Consider the following 19361-nt stretch of genomic DNA (forward strand, 5'->3'; position numbering starts at 1 on the left):
ATATACAACCCATGTGACATGATGGATGTGGTAAATAACTTTATTGAGGTAATCATTTTGCAAGTTATACGCACATTAACTTGTCACATACATCTTCAGTTGAATTTAGTCACTCAGTCATGTCTGACTGTTTGCGACCCCATGGACTGCAGCACACCAGGTGTCCCTGTCCTTCACTGTCTCCCAGAGCTTGCTCAAACTTATGTCCATCGAGTCGGTGATGCCATCCAACCATCTCATCCTCTGTCGTCCCCTTCTCCTCCTGCCTGCAGTCTTTCTCAGCATCAGCGTCTTGTCCAGCGAGACAGTTCTTCGCATCAGGTGGCCAAAGTATTGGAGCTTCAGCTTCAGCATCAGTCCTTCCAATGACTATTCAGGACTAATTACCTTTAGGATTGACTGGTTGGATCTCCTTGAAGTCCAAGGGACTCTCAAGAGTCTTCTCCAACACCTCAGTTCAAAAGCATCAATATATCTTGAACCTTAAGGACTTCCCTGTAGCTGAAATGGTCAAGAATCTGCCTGAGATGCAAGAGACCAGGGTTTGATCCCTGGGTTGGGAAGTCCCTCTGGAGAAGAGAATGGCAATCCACTCCAGTATTCTTGCCTGGAGAATTCCATGGACCGAAAAGCCTGGTGGGCTACAGTTCATGGGGTCACAAAGAGTCAGACACTACTGAAAGACTAAAACACACAATTGTTGTCTGTCAATAATATCTCAGGATAACCGAGGGGAAGCTACTGCAGTCACTGGCATAACAATGGTCAGCTCTGATCCCTCGGCCCTGCACCAGCCAACTCCAAACAGAGGCAATAGAGACACCTAAGTGATTGCAGTGGGTCTCGAGTTAGTCCATCAATCAACAAATGCTAATCAGTCTAGACACCATGCATTTAGTTCCGTGTGTCTCCCCCGACTACTACACAAAAGTCTCACCGTTAGTCACACGGAGTGTCAAACCATGAGTCACCTCAGTAAAGACATCATTCAACCCCTTTATTTTGCCTGTGAGGAAACTAAAATTGTGAATGGCCTCGGGTCTATAGAACAGACTAAAATCCAAGTTTTTGTTTATATCACATTTTATCCTTCCTCTGTGTAAAACTCAAGAGAGATATGGTTAGATTTGACCCCTACCCATATGACCAGACACCTGAAGTAGAGAGAGCTTGTCTCCAGAAGGCTTGAGGGAAGTGACATGTGATCCTTGGGAATGACCTCCTTACATTCACCTCCTACCATGGATGAGAGAGCGTTTAAAGAGAGGGTTGAGAATGGATACACATATATGTATGGCTGAGTCCCTTTGCTGTCCACCTGAAACTCTCACAACATTGTTAATCAGCTATACTCCAATAGGAAATAAAAAGTTTAAAAAATAAAAAGAAACGGTTAAAGTACAGGTCAGATTTTGACAGGAAAAACTGGGTAGAAGGGAGGGTAGTTCAGGCCTCAAGGTCTTCCCGGAGATGAGGCCACAGAGGTTGTGTGTGGAGACGGTGAAAGGGCCACTCAGCGGGATTTGAGGAGACTAGACTGTGGAGTTCGGGTCACGTTGTGGAGAATGTCAACCCTAAGCTTGGAACAGGAAAGCACTGAGTTTGGAAATAATCTTTAAAGCCCTCCCAGATTGTTTTTCCCAGCGCCAAACTCTGTCCCTTACCTTTGACTCAGAGCTTGTCAAGGAAAGTCACTTTTTGCTTCTTAAGTGTTGTTGGTTTCCTCCTTCCAATTGCTCTTCCGCACGTCTATGAGCTGTTTTTAAACTCCGCTTGGCTGTGTTGCCTACTGCTCAAAATATTTTGAGAACTTAAAATAGAGGACTAAAGGTAAGGCTGCTAAGCCTGCCATTTGGTCCCCCCTGCAACCTGACCCCCACTTTCCTCTCTGATTTTATTCCCCGTGACCTGCTGTAGAGCTCCCTGCCCTCATCAAGCTGAAGAATCCACTGCCTTACAGTAAATTAAACATGTTTCCACCTATGGTCACAGCCTCCGCTGAAACAGCGTGTCTAAATCCATGAGTCTCATCTTCCTTTTGCATCTAGCTCCTCCAAGATCCCCTTGATTCACCCCACTATAACCATCAGCTACCATCTCTTAAAAACCTTTGCACTTTTCCCTATTATTCAAATGGCAACTGATTTATTTTTTCATTAAGCTGAAATTTGTGGATGCCTGCTGTGTGTCAGGTCCTAAAACATAAGTGCCGGAATCCCAGCCCTGGAAGAGCTGACAGTCTAGTGAGGGAAAGAGTCAGTCTTATAAGAGTATGAGAGATGTAGTGATGGCGGTAAAATTGAGTAATGTGGAAGCAACCAAGACGAAGTAATGAGAGGGATGAAAGCTGGAAGGAAGGGAGACAGGGAAGAAGGAAGGGAAAGCGAAGGGGAGAGAGAGGGGGAATGCGAAGGCTTTTTGGTAACAGTGATTTCCCAGTTTAGCTCTGAAGAACGGGTCATAGTCACAAAGGGGTGATGGGATGGGGAAGGATGAGTCCATGTGAAGTCTTGCAGCTGACAGCGGCAAATTTGAAGACTCACTTAAGTTAACTTAGTGGGTAACTGCTGATGACGCTCGTGGAAATGTGTGATTTGCTCCATGCTTTCAGGAACGACTTTTCTTTAAGCCAACTGAGGGGCAGGTGCATCATTTGTGAGTTTTTTGTCACTTTGCTGCAGATCCTCAGCCAATCAGCTCTAGTTAGACTGAGCTGATAGTTGGAAAACTGCTTCAAAAATCAACCAATATTAAAATTCTTCCATGAAACCACTTCTTTTAAAACAGAACCTGTGGGTGGACCTTGCAACTTTAGGGTTCGAGCTGTCCAGTGACCACGCGGTGTTACGAGGTGGTCATACACGCATCTTAAGGCCACAATGTTGTCTCCATCTCCCAGGCTAAGCTCTCCAACCCCAGTAACCCCCGAGTCTTCTTCAATGTGGACATCAGAGGGGAGCAAGTTGGTTGAATTGTCTTAGAATTGTTTGCAGATATTATACCCAAAACTGCAGAATTTTTGTGCATTGTATACAGGAGCAAAAAGCACTGGACCCACCACTGGAAAACCTCCCTGTTTCAAAGGATGTCCTTTGCATCGAATTATTAAAAACTTGATAACTCAGGGTGGAGACTTCTCAAATCAGAATGGGACAGGTGGAGAAAGCATTTGTGGTGAAAAACTTGAAGGTGAAAATTTCCATTATAAGCATAACGAGGAGGGATTGCTGAGCATGGCCAAAGCGGGCAGCAACACCAGCAGCTTACAGTTCATCACCACGGTTCTGACTCCACACTTGGATGGGAAGCACATAGTGTTTGGCCAAGGGATTAAAGAATGGATGTGGCAAAGATTCTGGAAAATGTGGAGGTGAAAGGTGAAAAACCTGCCAAATTGTGTATTATTGCAAAATGTGGAGAAATGAAAGAAGGTGATGATTGGGAAGTATTCCCAAGGGATGAATCTGGTGACAGTCACCCAGATTTCCCCGAGGATGCGGACATGGATTTAAAAGATATAGATAAAATTGTATTAATATCAGAAGACTTAAAAAACATTGGAAATACATTTTTCAAATCCCAGAACTGGAAGATGGCCATTAAAAAGTACATAAAAGTTTTAAGGTATGTGGAAGGCTCTAGGGCTGCTGCTGAGGACGCAGATGGAGCAAAGCTGCAGCCTGTCACTTTGAACTGCGTGCTGAATATCAGTGCTTACAAACTGAAGATGTCTGATCGGCAGGGTGCAGTCGATAGCTGTTTGGAGGCCCTTGAAACAGACCCATCAAATACCAAAGCACTGTACCATAGAGCCCAAGGATGGCAAGGATTAAAAGAATATGTTCAAGCATTAGCTGATTTTAAGAAAGCTCAGGAGATAGCACCAGAAGATAAAGCTATCCAGGCAGAATTGCTGCAAGTCAAGCAAAAGATAAAGGCACAGAAAGATAAAAAGAAGGCAGCTCATGCAAAAATGTTTGCTTAACGAGGAATTCAGTTTTGCTTAAGTGTGCGTTGATTGCATAAGCGAGGAAGACAGAACAAACGGTTTGTCTCGTTCTGTTTGATACCTCCTGTGCTACCTCTGATACTTTGGTTCTCCATGTTTACAGTCCAGGAATATGGATAGGGACTTACTCTTAATACACTAGTCTTACAACCTACAGTGGCCTCGATTCCCTTTTCAGTGGCTCTCTGTGTTATTCAAAGGATAATGGTGTCTCCAGCCTGTTTTTAACCTCCTAAAGACACATCACATTTGAATAAACAGACAAAAGCTTGGAAAAAAGAAAAACAACAAGCAAGCAGAACCTGTGTCTTTTCTTCGTTAAACTATAGATAATTGTGATATCGAATTGCTAAGGACTTTTTACTCCTCTTCAATCTATGACTTTATTACTATTGTAATAAAATTCTATCCTTTTGGCAAGCATTTATTGAGTATGGTGTTAGACTCCTCTTATGTACCCCTTCCCACCCTCTCTTCTGCTTGAGCTCTTTCCAACTTCCTCTGGGCACCACCTGCCCACAGCTTTTCTGTTGACCACGAGGTGGGGACTTCGGGAGGTCGCATACATGCATGACTCAGAAACATGCGGGAGACCAGTGGGAGATGGGATCCAGAGATGAAGGCTTCTTTCTTCCTCTCTCAGAAGATTATTTTCAGATACAGTTTCTACACTTAGCAAAGGACTGTCTTCAACAATCAGGCCAACATTTGCCCTCTGAACCCTTTTCCCTCACTTTTGCTCTTCTGGGATTTCTTTCACCAGTAAAGTAGTTACATTTAAAGTCTTTGTCTACAGAATTCTCTGGCAGTCCAATGAAAGTGGACTCTGCACTTTCATTGCCAAGGGCAGAGGTTTGATTCTTAGTCAGGGAACTAAGATTCCCACAAGCCACTATAGTATAGTGGTTACTAAAAACAAACAAACAAAAAGGTCTTTATCTCAGTCTCTGCTTTCTTGGGACTCCAGGTTCAGTTCAGTTCAGTTCAGTCGCTCAGTCGTGTCCGACTCTTTGCAACCCCATGAATTGCAGCACGCCAGGCCTCCTTGTCCATCACCAGTTCCTGGAGTTCACTCAGACTCATGTCCATCGAGTCAGTGATGCCATCCAGCCATCTCATCCTCTGTCATCCCCTTCTCCTCCTGCCCCCAATCTCTCCCAGTATCAGAGTCTTTTCCAATGAGTCAACTCTTTGCATGAGGTGGCCAAAGTACTGGAGCTTCAGCTTTAGTATCATTCCTTCCAAAGAAATCCCAGGGCTGATCTCCTTCAGAATGGACGGGTTGGATCTCCTTGCAGTCCAAGGGACTCTCAAGAGTCTTCTCCAACACCACAGTTCAAAAGCATCAAGTCTTTGGCGCTCAGCCTTCTTCACAGTCCAACTCTCACATCCATACATGACCACAGGAAAAACCATAGCCTTGACTAGACGGACATTAGTCGGCAAAGTAATGTCTCTGCTTTTCAATATGCTATCTAGGTTGGTCATAACTTTTCTTCCAAAGAGTAAACATCTTTTAATTTCATGGCTGCAATCACCATCTGCAGTGATTTTGGAGTCAAAAAAAATAAAGTCTGACACTGTTTCCACTGTTTCCCCATCTATTTCCCATGAAGTGATGGGACCAGATGCCATGATCTTCGTTTTCTGAATGTTGAGCTTTAAGCCAACTTTTTCACTCTCCTCTTTCACTTTCATCAAGAGGCTGTTTAGTTCCTCTTCACTTTCTGCCATAAGGGTGGTATCATCTACGTATCTGAGGCTATTGATATTTCTCCCGGCAATCTTGATTCCAGCTTGTGTTTCTTCCAGCCCAGCATTTCTCATGATGTACTCTGCATAGAAGTTGAATAAGCAGGGTGACAATATACAGCCTTGACTCACTCCTTTTCCTATTTGGAACCAATCTGTTGTTCCATGTCCAGTTCTAACTGCTGCTTCCTGACCTGCATACAGATTTCTCAAGAGGCAAGTCAGGTGGTCTGGTATTCCCATCTCTTTCAGAATTTTCCACAGTTTATTGTGATCCACACAGTCAAAGGCTTTGGCATAGTCAATAAAGCAGAAATAGATGTTTTTCTGGAACTCTCTTGGTTTTTCCATGATCCAGCAGATGTTGGCAATTTGATCTCTGGTTCCTCTGCCTCTTCTAAAACCAGCTTGAACATCAGGGAGTTCATGGTTCACATATTGCTAAACCCTGGCTTGGAGAATTTTGAGCATTACTTAACTAGCATGTGAGATGAGTACAATTGTGCGGTAGTTTGAGCATTCTTTGGCATTGCCTTTCTTTGGAATTGGGATGAAAACTGACCTTTTCCAGTCCTGTGGTCACTGCTGAGTTTTCCAAATTTGCTTGCATATTGAGTGCAGCACTTTCACAGCATCATCTTTTAGGATTTGAAATAGCTCAACTGGAATTCCATCACCTCCGCTAGCCTTGTTCGTACTGATACTTTCTAAGGCCCACTTGACTTCACATTCCAGGATGTCTGGCTCTAGATGAGTGATCACACCATCGTGATTATCTTGCTCATGAAGATCTTTTTTATACAGTTCTTCTGTGTATTCTTGCCACCTCTTCTTAATATCCTCTGCTTCTGTTAGGTCCATACCATTTCTGTCCTTTATCAAGCCCATCTTTGCATGAAATGTTCCCTTGGTATCTCTAATTTTCTTGAAGATATCTCTAGTCTTTCCCATTCTGTTCTTTTCCTCTATTTCTTTGCATTGATCACTGAAGAAGGCTTCCTTATCTCTTCTTGCTCTTCTTTGGAACTCTGCATTCAGATGCTTATATCTTTCCTTTTCTCCTTTGCTTTTCACTTCTCTTCTTTTCACAGCTATTTGTAAGGCCTCCCCAGATAACCATTTTGCTTTTTTGCATTTCTTTTCCATGGGGATGGTCTTGATCCCTGTCTCCTGTACAATGTCACGAACCTCATTCCATAGTTCATCAGGCACTCTATCTATCAGATCTAGGCCCTTAAATCTATTTCTCACTTCCACTGTATAATCATAAGGGATTTGATTTAGGTCATACCTGAATGGTCTAGCGATTTTCCCTATTTTCTTCAATTTAAGTCTGAATTTTGTAATAAGGAGTTCATGATCTGAGCCACAGTCAGCTCCTGGTCTTGTTTTTGTTGACTGTATAGAGCTTCTCCATCTTTGGCTGCAAAGAATATAATCAATCTGATTTCGGTGTTGACCATCTGGTGATGTCCATGTGTAGAGTCTTCACTTGTGTTGTTGGAAGAGGGTGTTTGCTATGACCAGTGCATTTTCTTGGCAAAACTCTATTAGTCTTTGCCCTGCTTCATTCCGCATTGCAAGGCCAAATTTGCCTGTTACTCCAGGCGTTTCTTGACTTCCTACTTTTGCATTCCAGTCCCCTATAATGAAAAGGACATCTTTTGGGGGTGTTAGTTCTAAAAGGTCTTATAGGTCTTCATAGAACTGTTCAACTTCAGTTTCTTCAGCGTTACTGGTTGGGGCATAGACTTGAATTACTGTGATATTGAATGGTTTGCCTTGGAAATGAACAGAGATCATTCTGTCGTTTTTGAGATTGCATCCAAGTACTGCATTTTGGACTCTTTTGTTGACCATGATGGGTACTCCATTTCTTCTGAGGGATTCCTACCCGCAGTAGTAGATATAATGGTCATCCATTAAATTCACCCATTCCAGTCCATTTTAGTTTGCTGATTCCTAGAATGTCGACATTCGCCCTTGCCATCTCTTGTTTGACCACTTCCAATTTGCCTTGATTCATGGACCTGACATTCCAGGTTCCTATGCAATATTGCTCTTTACAGCATCGGACCTTGCTTCTATCACCAGTCACATACACGGCTGGGTATTGTTTTTGCTTTGGCTCCATCCCTTCATTCTTTCTGAAGTTATTTCTCCACTGATCTCCAGTAGGATATTGGGCACCTACTGACCTGGGGAGTTCCTCTTTCAGTTTCCTATCATTTTGCCTTTTCATACTGTTCATGGGGTTCTCAAGGCAAGACTACTGAAGTGATTTGCCATTCCCTTCTCTAGTGGACCACATTCTGTCAGACCTCTCCACCATGACCTGCCCATCTTGGGTTGCCCAGCGGGCATGGCTTAGTTTCATTGAGTTAGACAAGGCTGTGGTCCTAGTGTGATTAGATTGACTAGTTTTCCGTGGGTATGGTTTCAGTGTGTCTGCCCTCTGTTGCCCTCTTGCAACACCTACCATCTTACTTGGGTTTCTCTTACCTTGGGCGTGGGGTATCTCTTCACGACTGCTCCAGCAAAGCGCAGCCACTGCTCCTTACCTTGGACGAAGGGTATCTCCTCACCACCGCCCTTCCTGACCTTCAACGTGGGATGGCTCCTCTAGGCCCTCCTGTGCCCTCGGACTCCAAGTTAGAGAAGCCTTTATTTACTATGTGCCAGGAACTATTCTAGACTCTTGGGCTGTAAGGAAGAGAGACTGAAGTTTAATCAGCCAAAAACTGTGTTTATGATCTTCATGAGGAATATGAAACAGAAATTGTATCATTTGTGTATATGCAGATATTTTATTTTTAAGAATTTTTTCCCCCAGTGGTCTCTGCTAAGGGAAGAATTGAAAGAAAGGGAGTTACTAGAACATAAAATTTAAAAAGCTGTATGATGTATGACTAGGGAGTATGGGCCTATGTAACTATGAAAGGGAATGTTGCTCAGTCATGTCCAGCTCTTTGCAACCCCATGGACTGTTCAGTCCATGGAATTCTCCAGGCCAGAATACTGGAATGGGTAGCATTTCCCTTCTCCAGGGAATCTTCCCAACCAAGGGATCAAACCCACATCTCCTGAATTACAGGCAGACTCTTTACCAGCTCAGCCTCAAAGAAAAAAAAAGGGAAGTCGCTCAGTCATGTCCCACTCTTTGCGACCTCATGGACTATAGCCTGTCAGGCTCCTCCATCCATGGGATTTTCCAGACAAGGATATTGAAGTGGGTTGCCATTTCCTTTTCCAGGTGATCTTCCTGACCCAGGGATCAAACCCATGTCTCCAGCACTGCAGGCAGACTCTTTACCATCTGAGCCATCAGGGAAGCCCAATGTAACTATGGAACTATGGAGAAACAGAAAACAAAAAGCACAGTGGCCTCATAGAATAATCCTAGGTCCTGGGACCATAAGTTTTTCCCAAATGTGTTTTATTTCTCACCTTTTATTTCAGTTGTAGATATTTCTTTTCTGCATTCCTACTCCCAAACTCAACTTCTTTCCCCTTAATAATCAATTATTTTTTTTTCCTTAGAATGCTTAAGTTTAAACAGATGTTATGTATTCCATGAGGCTATAACTTTCTTCACAGAGGAACGATCAGCATGTCTAATCATTAGGTGATATTTTAGGAAGACTGAGCACCCGTTCAAAGTTAAGCTTCAAAACTGAATGTCATTCTCACCTATTTTTAATGCTGGGTGGCTTAGATCACACAATTCCCGTATTAATGACATTTTACATTTTCTTTCAAACACAGTTGAAATTGACCATTAATGAAGAAACTGTTTTCATTTCTGAAGGCTTTGAAAATATGTCAAAGGGAAGATAGTTAATGTTCATTTTATTAGTCATTTTAAAGTATCCCACAATGAAGAGTATGTGCCATTATTTCTGCTATTCCTGAAGGATCTTCCGAGCTTGCTTACCTATTTTGATCTCCTGAATGTTTTAAAACACAACATCCCAGCTCCCCTGCCCCTACCATCTCCACCTTGAAATTTCTCTCCTTGAACAAGAACATTTTCTACATCCTCCTGGTGAATCTCTGCTTGAACACAGCTGGTCATGTGGGGCTCCATGTAATTTCATCCATCTCGGGTCCATTTGTCACTATGAAAAAGAACACCATAGAAATGCCACTTAACTATGCTGTTCTTAGGGGAAGCATCCCCTGGTGACTATTCCAGATCATTGCCAATACCATCCAATCATGCAGAGAAGTCACAAATAGGAGATATGCGTGCAGCCAGGCTTCCTAAATTTGTTCTTAGGCAAACGTGGCATTGATGTACCAAAAATGTGACTGGCTCATCTTCGGATAAAATAACCAGTGTTACTCTCTTCTCCCTAGCCTTAAGTTGGCTGAGTTTTGATGCCAGTCTTAAATTCTGGCTTTTGAAAAAAAAAAAAATCAATCATCTTGCAAACAGAAGTGCTTCCATTTCTCAGAAAGTAGCGGGAAGCCCTACTTATAAAGGGAAGGATTCAAAAACTAAATTGTGGTTGTCGCCGTAAAGTAGGGGTCACATTTAATGCAATAATTTTTGGCAAGAGTGTGACTGGTTTCTTTCCTGCCCAGAGCTGTTATTTGCTGTGCCTGCTTTATTCTTAGCCTCTTTTTCAAAGCGGAGCCCCTGCTGCTTTTTGTGTCCCTTGGAAGGCAGGGGTCCTATTCTTTCAGCTTCTTGAACTGAATTGAAATGTATGGTTTGGTACCAGGAAATGTATTTCCTGCATTTGTTTTTTCATTCTGGGATGTGTAAAAATGAAAGTTGAAGTCTTAGTGAATATTTAATAGCCACATGAACATTTCCCGCAGAAGGACTAATGTTATAGGTGGTGGTGGCTTAGTTGCTAGGTCGTGTCTGACACTTGTGACCTCATGGACTGTAGCCCTTCTGGCTCCTCTGTCCATGGGACTCTCCAGGAAGAATATTGGGGTTGGTTGCCATTTTCTTCCCCAGGAGATCTTCCTGATTGCAGGCAGTCTCCTGCATTGCAGGCAGATTCTTTACAGACTGAGCCACCTGGGAAGTAGAGAATTATCTAAAACTCATTGTTACATAAATGGCTTATTTTTGCATAACTGCAACTTCAGGGCAAACTTGCTCAAAGGGCCACATTTCTAGGGGTTGCAGTGATTAGGGAATAGCTGTCTAATTTTCAGCTAATAAAATTTGGAGACACTTGAGGAAATTTCTGCTTACAGACTGGAAATTGCTTTGAAATTACTTCTATTGTCCTAAATACTGTGAAGTTCTGATGCCATGTACACTTTGTATCACAAGTCAGGCTTTGAGTCCTTATTGTCACCTAGCTCCCTCTTGGGACAGGAGCTTAAGTGGGGTGCAGGTCACTTGTCAGAACCAGAGAACCCCTTTGCCACCCTTTCCTGCCTTTGTGCTCCTGAATCCTCTTTCCCCCTAGGTCAAGCACGTGAAGCCTGTCATTTCACCTGATCCAAACCCTATACTTTCATCCGGACTCATATTAGCAGTCTTGTTTCCATGTAGGAAGGGATCTGTACCCTTTTCTCACCTGGGTGAATGCTAGGATTAGAAAGGTTGCCTCTCTCCATCTTCTTATCCTGCCCTTCCCCAAGACAGAAGTAGGGGCAATTTGGCTCAGACTTACATCTACGGAGTTTGAGCCAAGTCACATGGTAGGAGAGTAACTGGCTCCCAAAGCCAGGTGCAGGCTCCATCCATTCATCTTTTTCACTCCTCTGTTCAGATGCAGGGGATTTTCTCCTCTCTCCTTCTGGATCCAGGCAGAGGGCATGCTCCTCTGCTTTCTGTCCTCAAGCAGTAATCACTCCTGCATGGGGCCAAGATTCATAGCAGATGGTCCTTCTCTTTACACTGGTTGAGATGACAGCATTCAAAATCTTCCCTTCCAATGTACTTGATTGCCAGAGAGAGCATAGCCATGGTTTCAATGGGGAACAGCTGAGCTGAAGTCATCATAGGAACAGCCTGACCTACAGAAATCTTTAGCATTGGTGACTGACTGTGGTGTCCTTAGAATGGAAGCAGATGGACATTCCACTAAAGTCTTACTCCATTCTGTATAAGTGGAAAAGCCTGAGATCTGATAAACGGAGGCCTGACTTGAATCACCTTAATGGAATCACTTTCTTTCAACCAGCCTTGATCCTTCTGACAAATACAGAGCCTCTTGGATGAAGGGTCCCTTAAAAGAGGGATCCTTAAATGTGGAGTTACCTAAGGGGAAAACCCTGCTATACAGGCAAAGTTTCTGCAACAACACTCCTCACAGCCTTCCCATTAGGAATCTGTGGCTATTTATTTTCCAGGATAACTGTGCGCCAGAGCAAGGAGATGGATCAGGTGTTGTGATTCTGACTCCGAGCTGACGCTGTTTCCTAGAGATACAAAATGCTACTGTGGTCTACCAGTCAGAATGTCAAGGTCCACCCTTGACATGACGTCAAGGTATCAAAGAACTTTTGACTCACGTTAATCTGTGTGTCTGGTGAGTTCCTGAACCCACCTTCTGACTAATTCTCCAACTCTAGATTTGCTTTGCTATTCAGCAACTGGAAGAAGCCCCAAGTTGGTTCTGTGACCTGTGAAATGAGAACTGTTAATGGTAGGAGAGAGCAAATGGATGCCATTAAAACTTACCCAATTAGTAAACCAACAGTAATACTGCAGTCTTACAGGTACTGCGGAGATTAGTGCCACCATCAAAGGCTTGGGAGGTTTGGGTGGTGATTTCTACCAAATCTGTATTTGCTATTTGGCTGATAATGGATCACAGAGAATGATGGTTGATTATTGTAAACTTAACCAGATGGTGACTCAAATCGTAGTAGCTGTTCTTGATATGGCGTCACTGCTAGAGCAAACCAACGTATCCCCTGCTGGCTTGGCAAGCCCCTGATAAACAAGTGCTAGAGTTGAGGTTTAAGGGTTTAGAATATTACATAAGCTTAGTTGATAAAACAACGGCAGGGTTTGAGAGGACTGACTCCAATTCTGAAAGTTCTACTGTGGGTAAAATGATATCAAACAACATCGAATGGTACAGGGAAGTCATCTGTGAAAGGAAGTGTCGATCAGCGCAGCAAACTTTACTGTCTTATTTTAAGAAATTGTCACGGCCACCTCAAACTTCAGCAACCGCCACCCTGATCAGTCAGCAGCCATCAACATCAAGGCCAAAATCTTTTACCAGCAAAAAGATTATGACTTGCTGAAGGCTCCAATGGTGTTTAGCTTTTTTTGCTTTGTTTTGTTTTAAATTTATTTTTTGAGTTGAAGGATGATTGCTTTATAGAATTTTGTGGTTTTCTATCATACATCAACAAGAATCAGCCATAGGTCCACCCATGGCCCCCCCCTCCCAAACCTCCCTTCTTTCTCCCTCCCCAGGTGGTTAGCTTTTGTAGCAATTAACAAACCATTTTAAAGGGCTTCCCTGGTGGCTCAGCAATAAAGAATCTGCCTGCCGATGCAAGAGATGCAGGAGACACGGGGTTTGATCCCGGGGTTGGGAAGATCCCCTGGAGTAAGAAATGGCAACCCACTTCAGTATTGTTGCCTGGAAAATTCCATGGACAGAGGAGCCTGGTGGGCTACAGTCCATGGGGTTGCAAAGAATCGGACATGACGGAGCATACAGCACATACCCAGAGGGTTGAAGTTAGGCTTAATGGAGGTCAGAATTTCCTCCTTTTCTCCCAGTTTGGGCCTTGTTCCTTACCTATAGGGATAGCTGTTTTCTGTAGAGCTCACATTTCTCCAAGCCAACCCCACAATGAATCGTGGCTGTTTAATAACCGACTTTTGGAAGAACAGAGGGCCAGCTGAAGGAAAGACTGATATGCTTCTGGCCTTTCAACACTGTGCCTCACCCCACCCCGGTGAGCTTGGTAAATATATGCCTGATTATTCTCTGTCTCTCCAGACAGATCTGTTTTCATTCTCATGAGCAAGAATGAGTAAAGGGACAGAGAGAAGATCCAGAAATGTTCATTCCAACCCTCCATCCCTGCTCCTTCATCTCTATGGAAATGCCAAAGGGGTGGTGGGTGTTTCCCTAAAAGAGTCCAACTGGGATAGGACACTGCTCTTGTTTTGATAGGGCTTCATGGTGGCTCAGATGGTAAAGATCTGCCTGCAATGTGGGAGACCTGAGTTTGATCCCTGGAGTTGGGAAGATCCCCTGGAGGAGGGCACGGCATCCCACTCCAGTATTCTTTACTAGAGAATCCCTATGGACAGTGGAGCCTGGCCGGCTACAGTCCATGGGATTGCAAAGAGTCAGACATCACTGAGCAACTAACATATTCACTTGTTTTGACAAGAGCATTCTTTTTTATGTGTTTATTTATTGAAATTTTACTGAAGTATAGTTAATTTACAATGTCATGTTAATTTCTTCCATACAACAAAGTGACCTAGTTATATTTATTAATATACTCATATATATTCTTTTTCATATTCTTTATCTATATGTATATATGTACATTCTTTTTCATATTCATTTCCATTATGATTTGTCACAGGAGAGTGAATATAATCCTATGTGTTTTACAGTAGGGCCTTGATGTTTATCCATCCTATATATAATAGTTTGCCTCTGCTAATCCCATACCTCCAATCCTTCCATCCCCCTTAGCAACCACCAGTCTGTCCTGACAAGAGCATTTTTGTTTGATGTTGCTGTGAGTGGGTATGAGATATACTAGAAACAAATTTGTGAACTTTGAAAGCTGAGTTATAGCTTTAAATTACTTTGCAAATAGCCAACAGATTAACACTTTTATTCGCTTGTTATAAAACAGGGTAGGATATTTTTCTTCCTTGGGTCCCTTGAGTGCAGAGACTGACAAACGGGAAATTCGGCTTATACAGAAACAACTTCAGCTCTCAAGGTCAAACCGCATGCTGATGAGCTAGAATGTCTTTACTTATTGAATTTGCTTACCCTGCCTCACATCAAACAGCGTCGCCCATATGCCTTTCCACAAAGAAAGCTGTGGGGTATTGCATAAAACCGCTGAGTCATCATCATGGTACAGCCGGAAGCAGCGTCCTTAGGAGACAGCCTTACTCTCAACCAGTATTTCCTGAGTGATCTCCTCTTCACTTCTACATGATGCGGGCATAAGGCCTGGGGATGTGATGGTAGACCTTGCATTGTCCTTGTCTTTCCGGAACTTCAAGGTATCAAGCAACTATAATATTTAGTATTTTAAATAGAATCACATACATTTACACAAATTCTGGTTGATCCGAAAAATTGCAGTAGGACCGTGTTTAAAGACTATTTTGTGGTCTACAAATCTGGTCACAGTATAGGTCAAATTACAACCCCCCTCTATGCATCTCTGTCCCTGTAGCCTGAGAAGAAACTTCTCAGTATGATTTATTTTAATATTCATTTATTTTATTTGGCTGTGTTGGGTCTTAGCTGCAGCGCACTGGATCTTTGATCTTTGTTGTGCCATGCTGGATTTTTTTTTTTTTTTTCAGTTTTGGCCTGCAGAATCTAGTTGTGGCACATGAACTCTTAGCTGCAGTATGTGGGATCTAGTTCCCTGACCAAGGATGGAACCTAGGTCCCCTGCGTTGGGAGCATGGAGTCTTAGCCACTGGACCACTGCATATGATATTATATGGCATTTTAGCAGAGTTACCCAAGATTTTAAAAATGTCTATTTGTCATGCAAAAAAAGGGACTATATTGGCTTAGGTAACTAGGAAGTCCAAAGGGCATCTGGCTTCAAACAAATTTCAAATAATGCCCTCAGGGTCCTGCTTCCCTCTGCCTATATATGCTGCTCTTAATCCTAGCCAGCTTCCATCCATTACATTCTAAGGAGGATTCTGTTCCAGTCTGGCTCATATGCTCATACCTGAACCAATCACTGTGGCTGGTGGCTTGCAGTACCATGATTGGTCAGACTCAAGCCACCACCGAGACCAGAGAGAGTTGGGGATTTGTAATTTCACCCTTTAGTGCAACTACATGGAATAAAAAGGAGTTAATTCACAGAGAAAGGAATGATGCTGAAGGATGAAGAGGTTAAAAACAAAAGCAAAAACACATCTAGAGCAATCAGTTCTCCAGAACAGGCCCTTTAGCTCTATTCATGCTCTGAACCAGCAAGGTCACTATGCTGTTCAGTCGTAGAGAGCTCGTAAATGTTTGAAACAACTGCAGGTCTGGTGAAAAGCCCTACTTTGTTCTGTTTGTCCGGATTTCGTGGTGTATTTACTCCAGCAAAGCCAATGTCAAGCTACTAACCTCACATCCCTGTGCATGGAGTTGGAGGGATATGCAGTAAGGCTCAACCATGTGCTGTTTCTACCACACAGATACAATCTATGTTAATTACCTGCAGTCCACAGATAAGAACAAATGTAAGTAGGAACTGTAGTAATGTAAGTAGGAAGTGATGGAGTTTGAGTATTGATTACATTTGGTTTTGATATAATGAATTTAATTGCAAGTTTATATCATAGATTTAAAAAAAATTTTTGAAGTATAGTTGATTTATATTTTGTTAGTTTCAGGTATACAGTAAATGACTCAGTAATACATACCTAAACATACATATATAGTATTGTGCTCAGACTCAGTCATTAGGTATTCTTGGGTTTCCCTTGGGGCTCAGCTGGTAAAGAATCTGCCTCCAATGAGGGAGACCTGGATTCAATCCCTGGGTTGGGAAGATCCCCTGGAGAAGGGAATGGCTCCCCACTCCAGTATTCTGGCCTGGAGAATCCCATGCACTGTACAGTCCATGGGGTCACGAAGAGTCAGACTCGACTGAGTGACTTTCACTTCACTTCACTTCAATACATACACATATAGTATTGCGCTCATGCCCAGTTGTTAATTCAAGTCTGACTCTTTGTGACCCTTTGGACTGTAGCCCTTCCAGCTCTGGGATTTTTGGTCCAGGGATTTTTTTCAGGCAAGGATACTGGAGTGGGTTGCCATTTCCCCCTTCAGGGGATCTTCCCAACTCAGGGATCGAACCTGTGTCTCCTGCACTGCAGGTGGACTCTTAACCCCTGAGCCATCGGGGAGGCCGTGTAGTTGATAGTGATCATGGTTTTAATAACTTTGCTCATTTTGCCTCACCTTCTGCTTTCAAATCTACTCTCACCAGTCACACCCTACCTGGAAAATTTTACATATTTACTTGTCTGGATTCAAAAGACCTCTATTAAGAACTTGCTTCTCCGAGTTCTGTTCTTTGATAAAGCTCTTTCCCCTTCTTTTCTATTTAAAAATACAAAGTAAAAAGCTGTGTATTGAGCTGATAACAACTCATTTTATTTGATTACTGGTAAGCTTAGTTACACTGAAGTGGAAGAGAAATTTTTTCATCATTTAGTTATTTTAGATAAACCTTTAAAAATCCAAGCAAAACCTATTCCCACTGAGAGCAGATCAACCACAAACTCCATCACATTAAATGAATAAAATACAGTCTCAGAGGAACAAAATCAGTTAAAACCAAGAACTCAATATATGTCAATTTAAAAAAAAAAATCAAAGCAGCTTGTTGCAGAACTCCTCTTGGAAATTCAAGGAAAGATCACGCAAAAGTTCAAAGACTTGCTAACAGGCAACTCCTATTCTTTTTCCAAGGAGGAGGCCAGAAAGAGGTCAGGAAGATTTCATTTCTTGTTTTGAAACATCTCTGAGATAACTTACCCTGCTCGTTGCTGTGGCCCAAACGGACAGGCTGGAAACACTCGGAGAACCACTGACAGAACTCGGAGAAGAGCCTGTATTGCCAAGAGAGTTGTTTATGACTAACATGTGTTGGGATGAAGGGTGGGCAGGGAAGCTGATGCCAGGTGAAAAAGAACTCCGTCCTAGAAGAGAATTCTCACCTCCAGTGTTCCAGTTGCAGGAACACGAATTGCAAGTTATGCCAAATCAGTTTCCCAGAAAGTGGGAGGGCTGCTGCCTGTCCATAACCAGTAATTTCTTCAAGGAGAAAATGTGCAAATCACCCTTTCACTTTGGGAGTCAATGCTATTATCTGAAACCTTTATTCTCCAAGCAGCACAATAATGCCAAAGGCAGCAGAAATATTTCTCTTTAGTTGATTTTTACCAGGCTCACTTTTGATCATGGTGGTGTGTGTGCGTGTATGTGCTCAGTCATATCTGGCTCTTTGCGACCCCATGGACTGTAGCCCGCCAGGCTCCTCTGTCCATGGGATTTTTCAGACAAAAAAGCTGAAGTGGGTTGCCCTCCTCCAAGGGATCTTACTGACCCAGAGGTTGAACCCGCATCTCTTGCACTGGCAGGCAGGTTCTTCACCACAGCAGACCGATGTTTAATCCAGTTTTCCTACCACTTGCATGGGTTTGAATTTCCCTAATGTTCTGTTTATAGCTGCTCAGTGTGTTCTTGGAAAATAATGTTGAAATTATAAAGATAGCTTAGTGACTTCATCCAAGGCAGGAGGGAAGGAATAGGTGGCTCATGAGTTACAAAGCCCTTTTTAAATGCAGACACCTTTTTAGAAATGGGTAACAATGGCAACACCATGAAAACAGCTGCCTCCTTATCACAAGAGAACAATTACCTTGTTCAAATGAATTTGTTTCAAGAGGATATGTTATAAATACTCCTCATCTCTGTAAAATCCCTCAATATATATATATTTTAAAAATCCCCGTGGTTCATTAGGTCTTTATTGAACCACTTTTTACTGGGCTGTAAAAAGTTAAAATTCTGTGAAAAGGGAAAAAATAACTGATTCTGAGACCAAAAATGCAGCTTTGTATATCCCAGTGCGTTCTTATTCAGAGGAGTGTGTTATGGACAGGGTTTACTTTTTATTTGTCGGCTCTGGGTGGGGTATTGTTGAATAAAATTGCACTGAGGTCTGTGAGATGACAGTTCTAGAAAGACTGTGCAGATGCCTCTTGCCAACTTTAGGTAGGGGCTTTACTTTCTCTGATGAGCTCAGAACTGGCCTTCACGGTCTCTGGGGATCAAAAGAGTACAACCTGGACAAAGCAAAGCAAGTGGGGCCATAGGAGGAAAGCAGGCAGGGCTGTTGTCTGATAGAGGAGCTTCCTAACTCTGTGAATTCAAGAGCAAGGAAGATCTAAGCCAAATGGGGAAAGAAGGGAGATGTCAAGCTAGGGAAGGGGCACTGGTGATGGGAGGTGACCCAAGATGGATACTTAAATTCAACTCTGCAATCATATTTTCTGTTCTCACAGGTCAGAGAGACCAAAGGTAGTCAAGTAGATGGGTTTCCTTCTTTCTTCTCCTTAACCTTTCTAAGTCTCAATATCCTCAGCTGTCAAATGTGCCATCAACTGATGAATGGATAAATGCAAGGTGGTACATCCGTATAATGGAATATTATTCAGCCATAGAAATGAATGAAGTACTGACACACGCTAAAACATGGATGAACCTTGAAAACAGTATGCAAAAAAGAGAGAAGCCAGACCCACAAGGCCACATAATGTTTGATTCTATTTGTTGGCAAATCTATGGTTCTGTTTGTAGTGACAGAAAGTAAATCTGTGGCTACCAAGGACTGGGCAGGGAGGGATGTGGAATGATTGCTGATG

General features: G+C 42.8%; 1 long non-coding RNA gene and 1 pseudogene across 1 annotated transcript; one reads left to right on the forward strand and one right to left on the reverse strand.

Moving 5' to 3' along the window:
• Positions 1-2287: 2287 nt before the first annotated feature.
• On the forward strand, positions 2288-4281 carry LOC120863105 (annotated as a pseudogene).
• Positions 4282-9439: 5158 nt separating this feature from the next.
• LOC120862446 lies at positions 9440-17633 on the reverse strand. Its single transcript, XR_005720772.1, has 2 exons — positions 17470-17633; positions 9440-9879 (listed from the first exon to the last, which is right to left on the reverse strand). It is a non-coding gene; the product is annotated as an uncharacterized LOC120862446 (long non-coding RNA).
• Positions 17634-19361: the final 1728 nt, after the last annotated feature.

Source organism: Oryx dammah, unplaced genomic scaffold (genome assembly GCF_014754425.2).
Source record: "Oryx dammah isolate SB20612 unplaced genomic scaffold, SCBI_Odam_1.1 HiC_scaffold_4, whole genome shotgun sequence".
NCBI lineage: Eukaryota > Metazoa > Chordata > Mammalia > Artiodactyla > Bovidae > Oryx > Oryx dammah.